Genomic DNA, 16316 nt, shown 5'->3' on the forward strand with positions numbered 1-16316 from the left:
ATAGCATTTTAATTAATCAGGCCAGGTAATACATGCACCTGTCAAAGTGAAAATGTCTTTCAAAATTAAAAGTAATCTCAAATTTTTAACTAAGAAGATTCTTGAATCCTAATAAAAATCTGCAAGAATGTGCATTAATAAAGAATGAAAATTTAATGATTGCAAAAGTAACTTCGGAAATGAGATTCGCAAAATTTATCTGCAAGCACGCTTAAGTAAGCAAGGACATTCGTTTATCGTTCATTGAAGCAATGATATTGACTATTTCCTAATAGATATAAAGTTTCCCAATTAATTATATTATAATACTCAAAATATGGGGAGCAATACCGAAGATCGATTTTTCTTGTCTCAAACTTTATCTGACAATGAATTTCCATTGAGTGTTTTCCGTGAATTTTTTAGTGTTTTTAAATCATGGATTTTTTTCAAATGTTAAACTTTTATAGTTTATAACATCTAATAAACCAACAAAATTTGGTTGTTTTCAAGACCCCCACACATCCATCACTAGATCCTCTACAAATATCAAACAATCTCATATCATTAAGCTCAAAAAGGTCCAACTAATAAAATTTGAAAGATTTTTAATCTTCTAGTTGGCCAACCAAGTGCCAACCTAACGTTTATAACTCATTTTCCCATTTCTAATATTTTTTGTTGAACCATGTAGTTATACGATTATAAGTATTATAAGTAAGGAAAGAAACGATAAGTCCAAAGTCTGATTTGATATCACCAAATAATTCTTCAAATATTTGGTTGCTGGACATACTAACATATCTAAAAGTTGATAGCAGTGCTTCCAGAAATGATTTTTTATTGTTCTAAATTTTTGCTTTATTTACTCCGATATCTAAAGTGGTTGAAGATTTATTACTAATTTGGGTTTCCCAAGGGCTTATTTTCCTTTCTAAGTTGGCCTTCTGTATCATCTTCACGAACTATAATTCGAAATAGTTTGTTCCAGTCTATTTTCAATCTATTTTGCATTATCTACTTTTTTCAAATTTATAACTTAACAATTTTGAATAGTGTTTATAACACACCTACATCCTTTTACTCATTTTACGTTGTTAACGGCCTCGCCATGTATGAATGTAAGTAATTTTCGTTTAATATTTAATGAGTATTAAATAACACAATACATCATCCGAAACAATGATTAATCTTCGTTTATCATCCTCCTCTTTTGTGTAAGGTTAATCACTACACCACCTCTCAATAGGGATAGCGCAACTATCAGCTCATTTTTGGAGGGCATCTTTCTCATTCATGCTCTGGGTAGTCGTAAAATAGGACCCAGATCAAATGCAGTAAATCACAAAGTCATAAATAAAGAACAATTTTGCTGCATGTGCCACTACCTACTATTTATAAATCAAGCTTACATTCTTTTGCAATTTTAAAATATAAATTGATTCATTGAAAAATTTCAGGAACGCCTTTATAAATCAATTAAGTATGTGTTAAAATTAGTTTTATGAATATTGGGAGCACGTGAGCATGTCAACGTTCATTTGAATTAATAGTCTTTTGTTACAAATACAGCGTTTAATTAATGTTTATATGTATGCATAATTGGCAAAAAGAACACGACCATACCAACATGGTAAAGACACATAAACCTAATTACGGGTCCGACGCAAAAAAAAACTTATTGAGTTATTCGCTGAGTAAACTGTGACTATTACATTTCGAAATTTCAATTTAAAGGGGTTAATTTTACATTTTGTTTATAGAGCACGTTTTTAAGAAGTAATAAATGTCTCGGGCGCCTACATATTCATTTCAGCTCACGAAAATTAAAATGCAAAACGGGTATTTTTAGTTTTGTGGATCGTATTTAGAATGTTGCAGAAATGCCATTTGGAGGTTAATCACACATGTGTTGTTATCTTTAAATTGGAACATCTGCAATCTGCATATTTTCGACGCTACGTTGGTGTTGAATGTTCCACTTCTGACTTTCACCTCGGCACCTTTGATGCTTACGACAGGGGGATGATTAGCGAGAAAATGGATAGACTCGTATTAAAATAGCTTAGTGACGATAGTAATTGCTATCGTCTTTGTTATGCTAGCAATTATTTTTTTTACTAGGAATGGTAATTGTTTGAAGTAATTATTTTTACGACAGAAATTTTTCCTGAAATTGTAATCGAACAGCAAATGTTTATCCCCTAGCAATTTTGACCCAAATATGTTCATTTATTGTGTTCTAACTGATGTCACCTTCAAATTCGTTTGTGTCTCCTCAGAATCAACGCCAAATGCAAAAAATATCACTTTTATATAAATAACGTGGTGACTGCTGATTGTTTTTATATATTTCGGGCCGGTCTTACATGCTTCATTTATTTGGCAGTTAATTTTCGTGGAAGCACATGCGTTTACGGTTTACATAACAGGTTATCTATCAGATAACGTTAGCTGAAACATGAAAGATCTTCCTTTACATCCTCCTTTTTGACTGGTTAAACTAATTTGAGCTTTGGAGTAGATTCGCTTAGCGGTAGCATAATTATTATCAATGCTACCATTGACTATAATGGGGGTTATTACTTAATAGTCAATGATGCTACCTCTACAGTAAACGGTGTGCATCACATAATGTCATGTTTTTATTGAGGGTGATGAGTAATTATAATTGCGCTAATAAATGTAAACAACAGTCGCATATATTTTGGTAATTTTGACCGAAGACAATGCGCACAAAAATATACCAAACCTTCGAAATTTTCTAAAAGACTTTACATATCTCTACTCACCACAGAATTTGCCAAGCGAAATGTTACAAGATGAGTGACTTGCGCTCATATTTACCAACAGGTAATTTTTGGCGATTGATCAATATATAATTGGACTGTAAATAATCATCAACAATTACAGCCAATTTCTATTATTAAGGTGTGATTTCATAAGAATGTTCAGTATTCAGGTGCAATTCCCCACATTCCTTAGCCTCAATTTGATATGGGAAAATTATTATTATACTTTTAACATAAATAATTATTTATGTCACTGAGATAAGATAAGTGAAGTGAATGTCACCACTTTTAGAGACTAAAAATCATCATTTCCTTTCATAACTAACATCAAATTAAGGAGGTGCGATTTTTTCCAAAAGAATTAATTTACGAAAGGCTCAATTGAAGGACGTAATAATTGATACTAAGTAAGTCGGCTACTTTGTTCTAAATTTGTTCCCTGATCTAAGAACAGTGATTGATTATCCTTTTGAAGTCACATACCATTTCGGTGGCACATTAAAATAATAACAAAATTAACACATTGAAGGTTATCGGTAACGCTAATAAGGCATTTCTATATACATAATTGTTTATTTTAATTATTTCTAAATTAATTAACAAGCCCTGATGTGATTTATGATCTTCTGCACTGTTAGTAAAAAAATGTGGGAATGAAGATTATTAATCCTAAGTCCATTTAGAACAATCGGTAGTTCCTAACAAATTTAAATTTATGTCATACTTGATTACATTGTCTACAATTTTTATCCCACAATACTCTGATTTAATACCTCATTACTAGATAACTTCGTAACCTCGTATGTCATTTAGTCAGAAAAAATAGTTTTCTTTCTAAGGGAAAAGTGAAGTGGCTAATTAACCTTGCATATGGAAAGACGGTGCGAAAAAACCAATGGCTTATTCATTTATGTATTCCTAACAAAGTACCAGTACATATTTTTTTACGTAATTATTTTAATAGTAGGTATTTCTAAACACTGTGACAATTTTGAGAGCATTTATGATTTGTAGACTGTCAAATCTATTCTAAAACATGGCACCAAATAAATAGTTTTTTAACTGTCGCGGTCATACATCAATTCTACTTTATTTACTAGTGCTTATTCTGTAAAAAATTAATGAATTGATAGTTTGCAATGGCATTCTTTTTTCATGTAGTAATTAAATCTCTTTATATATTTTATTTTCTTTGAGTGTTTCTTATATAGAAATGGAATATAAAATACAATAATAAATAAATGTGTACACAAATGTAGCAAACGAGCTCTTGAGTGTCGGTATAGCTTGGCATTGCGTATTTATGGCTAAGGCTGTGCTCATTGCAATTCGGTTAATAACTAACGGAGATGTCAAAAGGATCTTCCTTTGGCCTACATTCACGAACTCCGATATAAAAATTTGATAAAGAATCCAACGGCAAAATTTCATTGTAATCGGCCCATCCGTTTTTGAGATATCGTGCTAACTGACAGACGGACAGACACCGCAAAAAATTATGAACTCACTAGGAGTTCGTAAATAACACATATATAATTGTCAGTGTCACAAATAAGTATGTCAAAAAAATTGGGTGTAGAGGGAACCAAAGCATCCCCAAATTTTCATTTTCTCTATAATTTTCTTCTCGGTGTAATTTTAAGTGCAGCGTCTCAGTTCGCCGCGTAGGAAACAGTTATTAAGAAATTTACTACAAGGTAGCCCGCAAGAGTGCGAACAGCTCGATTCCCCTCGTAGCGATGTCCTCAACGATTACAATCCATTTTTTCTGGTTATCAGATTCGAGTAATGGTAATAATAATAATAATAATCACGCGGGTTTCTGGTTTGAGGTTTTATAAAGTATTACAACTTTAAGCTGCTGCTGGGTCGGCGCTCCTAGAAATGGCTACTGGTATATTGTTTACAAAAAAGAAAATGAAGCAGAAGATTATGGGCTCCGGATTGAAACCAAGGTAGTCTCCAACGCAAACCTTCTATGTTCCGCCGTATTTTTCCTCAAACCTTGACCTTTATGATAAGCTTCTTTTTTCGATGTTGTTTATGATTCCTTTATGTTTTAAAAAATAGTTATTTATGTATTAAGGGCATAATAGTGATGTTTATATTCTCGAGGGCGACGAGTTAAAAAGCTCGAGGGCCTATGGCCCGAGAGCTTTTTAGTCGCCCGAGAGTATAAACATCAGTTTATGCCCGTGGTACATACACAATTTTATGTTTTACAAATAGTTTTCTTCGTCAAAATTCGTTTACAAAATAATTCATTATGTTTGATCGAGTATGCGTGGTTCGAATTTGTTAATGTGATTGAAACCATCCAAACGTCAAACGTAATTTTAAATAATTCAATTCATCGTGAATGAGCAAGAAGTTCCAGAAACTATACGAAATAAGGCCAATCTTGTGATTTAGTAGGTATTGACAATTAATAATTGACGTTTCTAATTTTCAATGACCTGCAAATATTTGTTAGTTTTGTCATTAAGTATTAATGAGTTACTATGGTGATACTTAATGCCCTAGGGCATAAAGTGGTACTTTATGCCCGCGTATCACAGATATAAAATGTGCTATGATAGGTTAGTAAGACATAAAATTATTTTATGATTATTATATTTATTGGGACATAAAGTAGCCCTGGTCCAGTGTAGAAAATCGGTGATGCCTGGAGTCGGATTTTGGTCTGTTTTGCTTTCCAAGTACATAGGTATATTTTAATACGAGATGTTGTAGGACTGGATGGCTAAGGCCCATTTGGTGAGTTTTCAGGTGAGTGACTTGAGGACGAAGAACCATTTTAGCGGTTGGTGGTTGGTGGCTAGGGTGATTCCCCTTCCACGTAGCCTCGGTGAGTACCCATACCACAGAGAGGGCTTCGCGTTCCGTGGTGGAATAATTCCTCTCGGCGGAACTGACCAAGCGGCTGGCATACTACACTGGTCGTTCGTCTGAGCCTTCACCCTGACCGAGTACAGCGCCTAGGGCGGGTTGGCTGGCAGCGGTCCTGATGATCAAGGGCGAGGTCGGCTCGGCTTGCCGTAGTATTGGTGCGGTGCTAAGTAGGGTTTTCAATCGATTGAATGCGACGTCTTGTTCCGTTGCCCATATCCATGGGGTGTCATTTTTCATTACGGTCGTTAGGGGTTTTGCGACCTGCGCGACCTATACCTATACTAGGAACAGGTATGGATGAAGGACATTAGGTGCTTCAGATTCCTGGGAGCTGGTAGATCGGCGATGGCGGAGGTCTTTGCGGAATCCGTATTGAGACCGTTTGGTGTAATAAAGTGACCTAGGTACTTGGTGCGCGGGCATACGAAATGGTACTTTTTGATTATAAGGAGGCTCCTTTGGCGGGTCGTAACACGATATCTTCGCATCCGACCATCATGTACAGGAAGATTGATCTGCGTGTTCTCTTCTTAGGAGAATGCGGGAAGATGGTTGATGTCACTGGGTGGTTTGGGAGTGCACCAGAAAAGACGGAGTGAATTTCCGGGTTGACCTCGAGAAGCCATTGCAATGAAGAGTCTTGAGCGACGAAGTGTGACTCGGCGTGCGTATATTCTTCAGCGATTACCTCTTGGATGGGTGTCTTCGGACCAGGCAATACGATAGCTAGAGACTTCAAATTTTCACTAAAAGCTTTCTGCTATAGTGTAGATGTGCAGGTTCTGGGTTATTAAGGATCATCAGATTCTTTATGGTTTTGTATTGTCCGTCCGTCCGTGTGCGCTATAACTCTTTTTAAAAGTGCCCAATTGTGTTGGTATATGGGTACTTTGGATCTTAAAGACGGATGCTATTGATTTTCAGGAGCTGGTTCAACAGGAACAAAAGTTATAGGACTTCAAGTGAATCGGGAACAGGAAAAACTGCGGCCTCAATATAATAGAAACCAACATATTTCATTCCCTAGGTCATGTATGAAGTTGGAACTTTGGCTAGATTATTCCCCATCACTCTGAGATGTGTAACAATTCAATATAATCTTCTGAGTGGTCTAGATCAAAAGTTTTAGAGTAAAATATGTCCAAAATTTTTCTTTATTCATGAAGTTGGAGTAAAAGCTTTCAATCGCAATATCTTGATATTGAAAGAGTACATCACATGCACATTTGATAACTGTGTGGGTGTTATTCAAACATTCTTTTTCTGAGGCCACTGGATTTTGATAAAATCGCTATTAACTGCACCAACATCATTGGGAACAAGATTAAGAGCACTATCTCAATGTCTTAAGACATGAATTGTATGCATTCGTGTTAACATACTATAAAATGTATTTTGTAAGATTAAAATAACTGGTCGTTAAAAAAGTGATTGTAATACTGAGGATCCTTCAATATTTCGTTGTATCGGTTTATTTTGAGTTAGATTACTCGTCAGATCGATAATTTTAAACTCGTAATAAAATACTGATCTGTATTACCTTTTCACTCAACGGTATTTCCAAAAATGCGCTTTCATCATATATGCTGATTTAAGTACAACTTGTTTTTAATAGATTTTAAAATCAAGTTTGTGACCGTTGAAAAACTCAAAAAGGTTCAAAATAATAAAAACTTCTACCTTTGAGGAATCAAAACGCCTTTTAAAATATTAAAGTTGATTTCCTTTTACCTTCCTGATTGTATTAGTACCTACGCCAAAGTGAACTCATACCACAGATTTATTAAATCTGTGCTCATACTGCGCGCTGAGCACGTGTGTTACTGTCCTATTTGTATAACAATTTTGTCTGCAAGTGCATAATTGTTATTTAATAAAATGTTGTAACAATAATTAATATACAATTCGTCAAGTGTGTGAGAGAATTTTTGGCGGTTTCCATTTGGGTACCATGACACTCCCTTTATGGAATGCGTGCATATAATGTGTTGTTTGTCGGTTAGATTTGTGTTGCAAACGGGCCCAATTATATTTAGTTACACGCTCTTCGTTTATGAACCGATCACTTTCCTCGCATCCTAATAAGCAATTTGTGCTTGTTAAGGAAACGTACCGGTGACAATCGCATTGATTTATTTCATGCCAATGTCAAAGTTGTCTATCCCATTAATTTTTTGCATAGTCGCAGGGACCAATTTCTTGCCGTCACAATTTTAATATACACGCTGCCATAAAGTGTTTATTGCTTTGACATTAGAAAGATTACGTTTCCCGAGCTCATTCATGCGTTTTCCATTGTTAAGTAATTTAGAAAGCTCCTTCCAGCTGTCTAATTTAAGAATACCTTTAGTACCGGAAATTTCGTCAAAATCCATGCCAATTTTTACGTACGTGGGACTGGGAAAACATGTTATAAGGAAGAAAATAGCTGGTTTATAACTGCTCGCGTTCGTTTGAAATGTTTTCCTGTAACTAACAGTAAACGTTCCATTCAATTTGTTTAGCCAATATAACCTCCTTTATATTTTCGAAATTCATAATCTGAACTACCTGTAAACCAAGTGCAGAAATAAACTCCTGGTGGGCAGGATATAAAAAATATTTATACTTATCCATCAGTGTTCCCGTCACACTTCAATGTAACCAATTTCTCTTAAACTTACAAATAAGCGCAATCATTTATAAATCAATTGAATCATTAATTATTTGCATATTTCGTGCGATCCAATTTTTTCAATTGACTTTGATGCAGTCGAATTTATCAAAATGTCACTACTTAATAGGTTAACAAGGCCATATATATTGCCAAATTAGCAATTAAATTTTTGCAGAACGTGGCCAGTTTTTATTTCTGACAATTATGTTATGTAATTTCTGCATTCAAATTGATTGTAACTATTCTACATTTAACTGCGTTGCTTTTCATCTAATTGCCGACAAGAGTTTTTAGTGTTATTGAAATACATAATTAATTAAACCTAAATTTAATTTTTGATTTATATCTTTCATTGCAAGGTTATATACTCAAAGAAGTGCGCTATTCGCTCGTCTAATCCGCTTAAGATTACAATAGTATTACAAAATGCATATGACCCCAAACAAATTTGAAAAACACATAAAATTTTAATTAGAGTGAACCGACATTGTAAGTTCAACAATCAACACGTGAAGTTGTTTTCCATTAATGATAAGACGGAGATTACACTCGATGGTTTTTTTTTGGAGAAACCACGAATTCGGGTTTTGCAAAAACAACTTCCAAGGAACTATAGTGACAATAAATTTGAAAACACATAAAAATGTTAAGGGATGGTACCCTGTATATGTCTGATGCAGATTTTGCAATAGCAATAATTGTTCAAATTATATATAGCATTGATAGTAATAAAATTCCCACAGTATATTGCCAAAGATATGATAAAGTCATATGGCAGCATTATGCTATTAAAATTAGGGAAGCGTTTAAATTTAATAACTCATTTTTAAGCCCTATTAATCTCAAGCTTCTTAAATTCCCCCTAATTTTTTTCTCAAATTCTACTAAAATGTTCTTCACGCTCCCGTCAAGATCTCTTTCTTGAGTGTGACTCAAGTTCTCCTCAATTTTCAAGTTATTTTCAAGTGGTTCTTATTCACAACTTCCTTAAAGTTCTCCAGCGGTAGCTTGTGAGGTGAGGGGGGCAGGTGAGGGTCCGCTTCACTGCTAAACTTGCTACCTTTTAGGTGCTCTTTAGCGTTTTTGACCGTTATTCGCTTTCTCTGAAGAGCAAGTTGCACGCATGTGAGGCTCTTCTCACAAGAAACTCTAGGAAGTATTACCTGGAATTATCAGGAAAGCTGTCTAAGAGATTTCTAGGGAACTCGAAGGTTTCATTTAGATTTTTAGCGTGTATACAATTTATTTTCTGGGGTATTTCAAAGTACCACCTACCCATGAAGCTGTATTGTGCTCTGAAAACTTATATCGTGATCCCAGAGTTTTCCTCTTTTAATGGTCGGTGAACTGCGAATGTTTCGGAACCTACTTTCCCAGTCGGCGAGCATGAATAGAATTGTTCTGCCAGTGATTCTATGTTCCAGCCAATCGTAAGGGATTTGAGGCATTTTCCGGTGCGTTCTGTCAGAAAATGCATAAAATTTACAATGAGTGTCACTTCGAGTTCAATTAAGAAGATGAATAGTGACATTTAACATAAAAATAAGCTATCTGATTTGTGGACATGGAAAACATGTTATGCAATTGAAAAACTGAGAATATTTACAGCTCACACTCTTCCTTTAACCTTAACCACATCCGCCAGTCCTTAGAGCAAGCTAACCCTATACTGCTACAAGTTACAATAAATTATTTCAGTTAAATTGGGGATATTCGATTTATATCACACGTTCAATCTTGACAACTGTTATTGATAGGGGTGGGACCCCATTTGTGCTCATTTTGTCTCGATGATATATTAGAATTCCTTGTGATAGTGAGGAAATCGAATTTTTAATTAAGTATCTAACCATCTCTGCAATGACAAACCACTATAACTTAGACAATCCGTTGCTTCTTCCTTATAGCAGTGTGTACCTAGTTATAAAACTGCGTGCGTCCGGTAGTATTTGGTTTAAGTATGGCCGTTGATCAATTCGTATGGTTTGAGGTCAACTGCCAATGCCAAAAACAAACAAAAACACGCAGATACGAACAAACACAAACACTAAGTCAACTGATTTTAATTTGTAAAAAGCAGAGAAATTCTATCAGTGTGCAGCAAGGTAAAAAGTAGGAGATTGACAGCTGTCGTGTAATAATTTTTGCGACGCCATACGTTTTTTGTAACAATTGTCGAATACAAGCGATCTGTCCAGAACAGTTATTGAACATCCGTTATAAGAATAGAATATTATTCCATTGTTATATTAGTCTACAGTGTAAATGGTATTACTATAAAAATCACATGCCACAATGTGCTTACAACTTTTGCTCTCCTATCACTATCGAAATCTTTGTAATTACTTAAATTCTTATGGCATGTCCTGTCGTTTTATCGCTTCATTTCATTGTTAGCTTCTAGTTCATAGGCGGCCTCTGATACTAAATTTATCTTTTAATTATTTCATTAGAGCAATCTAATAAAACCACTATTTGTAATTACATCCGACCCGTTACGTTTTATGCACGATCTTGATTGCTTTCAAAATTCTCGTTCGCGAGTGCGCCTAAAAATATTTCGCGGATGCCTAAAATTATCTTACTAAGTACATAAATTTTACAATGTAAATACCAAGCTAGGGTGGGTTAAATGTAAACAGCATCCTATTCAAAAGAATGAGATACATATAAAACATACTTAACAATATATGGGTCTCTTAATTTGCATTAACGACCTGCATGTTGCCTTTTTGAGTTACTGTGGGTGGTAAACACAGACTCAATTAGTAACTATTGAAATCACCCAAACACATCATACCTAATTTCCATCGCTTTTACAGCGTACTTAGTTAAATCATTGACAGTGCTAATAAATTTAAGGTGGTTTTAAACGGGGCAATAAAGTCTTATTTACGGACAATGGTTATTTTTTGCTTATTAAAATTAATTTCAAATATATTTACTGCGTTTTATAACACCAATTTGGATTGACTTCGACCTTCCTATGGCCACCTATGACTGTTACACTCATTTAAATTAATTATGTAATTAACTACTATGATGCTGTACCAGAGATTTATGTAACTACACTTTTGAAGTTTGAATGCCATGTGCATTGTTTTTTTCGGAATGATTTCTAGTTTATTTATTTAACATATATCCATCAAGCGAGACTGAAATCGTTTCGAATTCTTAAGAAAATATTTGCGTTTGGTAGCATAACTCGTCTTCATAATTCCGAAATTGCAAGTGAAGTGAATCCAAATGGAATACCTGTACTAAATTTAGATTTATGACCTAAAACTTTGTTATTAGTTCCACATATTTATGAATCGATACCTACTATAGCGTGTGCCGATCAAAAAAATTGTTTAATTCAATGCCAAGGATTACGTAATTTTCAACTTTGAAATTTCTGGATTTCCTCTCTGATATGGTTGCGATTGTTTATTTTAACTTAACGGCATTCACTGCATCTCCCACAGATGCATTTACTGTATATGTAAAAGTTGGTGATGTCATTTGGTCATTGTTGTTTTTGTCTGGCGTGCTTGTAATTCAAATTAGTGAATGTTTGTTCTTTGTTACATTCTTATTCTGCCACAAAAAGATTTAAGTGGACTGAAAAAATAACAGTTCGCATAAATAATGGCATGGTACTTGACGTATATAGGACATATGTTTGACGCCACAGACCGTAAATCATGTGAGATTGCTAAAAACACGGCCAAAAATTATTTGCATGTGATTGTAATGTAAACTTACTGTAAGTTAATCAAAAGAAACGTATAAAAAGATTGAAATTGCGGTATTCTCATCCACATGCTTGCGGTATAGAATTTAGGGCAATCATAATTGCTTCAAAATCAACAGGAAATATACTACATTTTTTAATTAGTATGGTCCATTATGAATAAATCATTAGATGTAATTATTATATCATTTTATGATGCAAAAGAGGGAAATTAATTAGACAACTATTAATGAAATAAAAATAGGGAAATTATTATTTATGTATTTATATTTGCTTTTTCTTATTCGCCACAGTTTTAATAACTGAACATTGGAACAAATTCTTTTAATTGTGCCAGATTGGTACAAATTTGGCCTTTTTTGATTTTTAAGTTGCTACTGTTATTAGGTTTTTTATAATGAGACTCCAATTTAATGCATAAACTTTATCCATCATTGAACTTCGCAGATTTGGGTTTTTTGTCTTTATGACACAGATTTTGGACTGTTGTGTTTTTTAAGTTACTCAATTGTTTAGATAGAAGAAGTTTAGTAGAGCAACCTGGGCCAAATCGCAAAAGAAAAACTCATTCTGCAATGACTTTTCAGTTATTCTTAATATTCCTCCTGGAATTTAGATATTCTTATAAAATGTTTAATTACCAGGGGGTGGTCATATGGGACCAAGCCCCATCTACTACGTTGTAAACAAATCGTGAATTAAAGGTGCCGTATCGGAAAAATTTGTAATCACAGAGGAAAGTGACCGAAGTGCGAAAAAGGACGCGTAAGCTAAGAAGGCAGTTCACGCAGTCAGACAGCCCGTGCTCAATGAGTCGACGAGGAGTCATGAAGGAGGCGTATAAAAAGCGGATTCAAAACGTATAGGAGGCTTGAAGACGATAGTTGTCATGGAAAAGACGTGACAAGATCATGTGTGACTAAACTTGGAGAAGAGGTGAAAAAAGGAGAACAAAACGCGAAAGAGTCGTAAAGAACGGATAATAGGAAGGCTAATGAAAGAGTTAAAAAAGAGACATAAGGTGGTGAGGGCCAAAATCAAGCAAGCAAGGCGTGAGAGATGTAAGACGTAGATAAGATCAGAAGAAACTGAGAAGAATGCGCGAGTAAGTCGCGAAGAAAGGGTAAATGAACAGAAAAGTGAAGTAAGCATGTAAGAGACATGGTGGAGGCGTAAAGGAACGTTTGAAAGAAGCAGGATTGAACGATGTGGGTGCATAGAAAAGATGAAATAAGGTGTGTTGACGAGGGAGGTGTAAAGGTGTAAATGAATCTGGCAAAAAGCGTGATAGATTTATATAGAGACGTGAAAGCGAAACGAAGGTAAGAAAGAGGCGTCAAGAAGGTATATTGAAAACACGAAGGAGATTTAAAGGAGTCTTAAACGAACAGACATGCAGGAAAAGGTGAGGAGGACGGGGTAGTAGAACATTGGTGAGAGGTGAGGACTGTGAAGCCGTGAGGGAACAGTAAAGAAAAGAAGCGAGAACAAACAGAAAGTGAAGAAGACATAGACAGGCTTTGAAAAGCTAAATAGAGGAAATATGCATAAAGAAAGTGTGTAGTAGGAGTGAATGGAACAAATGTGAAGGAAGATATGATGGGAATAAATGAGGAGAAAGAATGCGTGGAGAAACTACGAAGTACGCATGAATCATTCGTGAAGATACCATGAAAGCAGTATAAATTGTAAATAAATTACGTGAGCGGACAAAATTAGCGGCTGTAGGCGGCATCCTGGATGTGATGTCGGTGGAACGGACTGACGGATTCGAGCGTCACCGAGGGTGTACGGCCTTGCCTCTGGTCCGCAGCGGTTTGCGGAACGGTCTCGGAGTAAACTCAGTCAACTAAAACAAAATTATGGCGCAAGGCCCATACGGCAAGTTCCTTAGCGGGAATGAAAGCAACAAAACAAATTTATTACTGGTGTCTACGGGAAACTAAAAGCAGGAAAGCGAAACAGATTTTCCCTTATAAATAATTGAACGGTTGAAATAACTGTGCAAGAAAAAGCAAAAGCTAAGTAAATACGGCGAGGTGCACTTAATGTAGTCTCCAAAGTTATCCAAATTATTACGGTACGTACAACTGTAACTAGCAAAACACCAAAGTCAAAAGATCTTACGATTTGGTTAAAACGCCAAAAAGATCCCCTTTACCTTTCATAAAATTCGGGCATGCGATGGAGAGTTTCCTAACCAGTCCATTGTATTCGGATAAAAATTAAAACTGCTTTAATTAATTGTGCAGCCTGCCTGCCATCGCAAAAGAGAGACGATTCCCAAATCATCTTCAGTTTTGGGGTGTTTCGCATTATTGATATTTCGATTTTTTTCGTATAGCTTTCTAGTGGCGATCGGATTTTGATGAAGGTTTTTGTAAATAATAAAATAGTTCAGAGAGTATTCAAGGAAAGACTCCTTTGAGATTCTTAGATTTTTTGTAGGTTAGTGAGGAGCTTTGACGGATATCAATGTTTAAGTTTCCCAGAGAATTTTCGAATGCTTTTCCAAATCTCGGTCAAACCATGGTCAAACATATTTTTTCACAAAACTTTCATTTTGGATCTGAGGTTTTTCACAGATTCGTCAGAGGTGTTTTAGAGCAATCCTGCAGAGATTACTTACTGATACTTTTCCACACACCCTCCCGAGATTCTTACAGATCCCCTTTAAAGTTTTTCAGGTGCTGAAGCAAATACCAAAAACCACACTGGACTAATCTTTGTGAGTTGTTCTCTGGAAGATTTTTAGTGATCGCGATAAGTGATTGTCTTAAGAAAAAATGCAGTTTGGTTTATCGGTGAACTTGGTCTAATGAGTTAAAAGTTTATTCTCATGCTGATTGTTTGGGAATCCTGTGGAATCATTGATGATCTATGAAAATTCTCTGATAGGCCCTAAAAAATTACACCATAATTTGTATAAATCTTTCATAAATTATCTCAACAATTTTTGAAACACTTCTCTGTAGAATTCCTCAATTTTCTAAAAAAAATATTGAGAGATCTGTGAATATAGACATCCGCAAAAATAATCGCTAAAAAACACCGAGGAAACCTTAAAATATGTTATTTGAACAATCTAACAAGAAATATCAGAAGAATCTATAAAGAACCCTTAGAGAATGATTAGAGATTCTTTAAAATATTCCATTCAGAAACCTGAAGGATCCTAATCGAATTGTCTAAAATTCTTATAAAAAATATCCAAATAATTTTCTGAAGACCTTGATTATCTTTAAAGAAATGCTTAAAGCCGTCTAAAGAAATTTGGAAGAACTTCTGAAGGGTTTTCGAAGAGTCTCAGAAACCTCTGAAAACCCTCGCTGCAATGGCTCTGGAAAAAATTCACTGTCTGAAGGATTCTACATATGCATTTTATAAACATCTAAATCTTGTCCTTGTATTTCTTTAACGTCCGAAGCTTACCCGGAGAAACTTAATAGAGACGCTTCAAAACATAACGGAATAGTCTACAAACGATATAAAAAAATTGTCGGGAATGTATTAAGAATTTGTTAAAACATATGATGTTAAAGTCCTTGAAGAATCACTGAAGGATCATTATTTTTGTTTTTATCAACATTTGTAAGTGTGGGGATATAGCTGAAGAGGGTACCGACGGGGCACATGATACACATACACATTTCAAAACTTGTCAGCAGCATTCTCCTTAGATAATCTTTGGGAACTGATACAGAATGTATTATTAAGAATGTCGAGAAACTATATCTTCACCAAATATGAAAATGTGGCAAACCATTCTCGATTAATATATGTTGGGGCCTTAACGTACAATGGAAATAATAATAATAATAATAATAATAATAATAATAGAGAGATTTATTGCCCAACAGAACAGACATTCCAATTACAGGACAACACATAATAGTTAACGCGCAATTATTTAGTGTAATAAGAAAAAAAAAGAAACACAACAAAAAACTCAAAAAAAATCAAATATCAAGAGCAGTTTGGTAAGCAAGTTTAAGTTCGAACACTTGCATTAAAATTTAACCTGAAATATAAGTAAATGTAGAAATTGAAACATTGGATGGATGGGAATAACGGTATGAAAAAGATTGAAATAAGTAAACAAGATTCTATTCTTACACTATGGCAGTTATAGGCACTTTATTCCTATCCATGTTTCATAAACTCCAATATAGTCGCCTAGATTTTTGCAAAGTAGGTATTCCAAAGGAGTAATGAGTTTTCAGGTTTGTTAATAAGGTTTGCATAATAAAAAATCTTCCGA

This window comes from Photinus pyralis, unplaced genomic scaffold (assembly GCF_008802855.1).
Source record: "Photinus pyralis isolate 1611_PpyrPB1 unplaced genomic scaffold, Ppyr1.3 Ppyr1.4_LG1, whole genome shotgun sequence".
NCBI lineage: Eukaryota > Metazoa > Arthropoda > Insecta > Coleoptera > Lampyridae > Photinus > Photinus pyralis.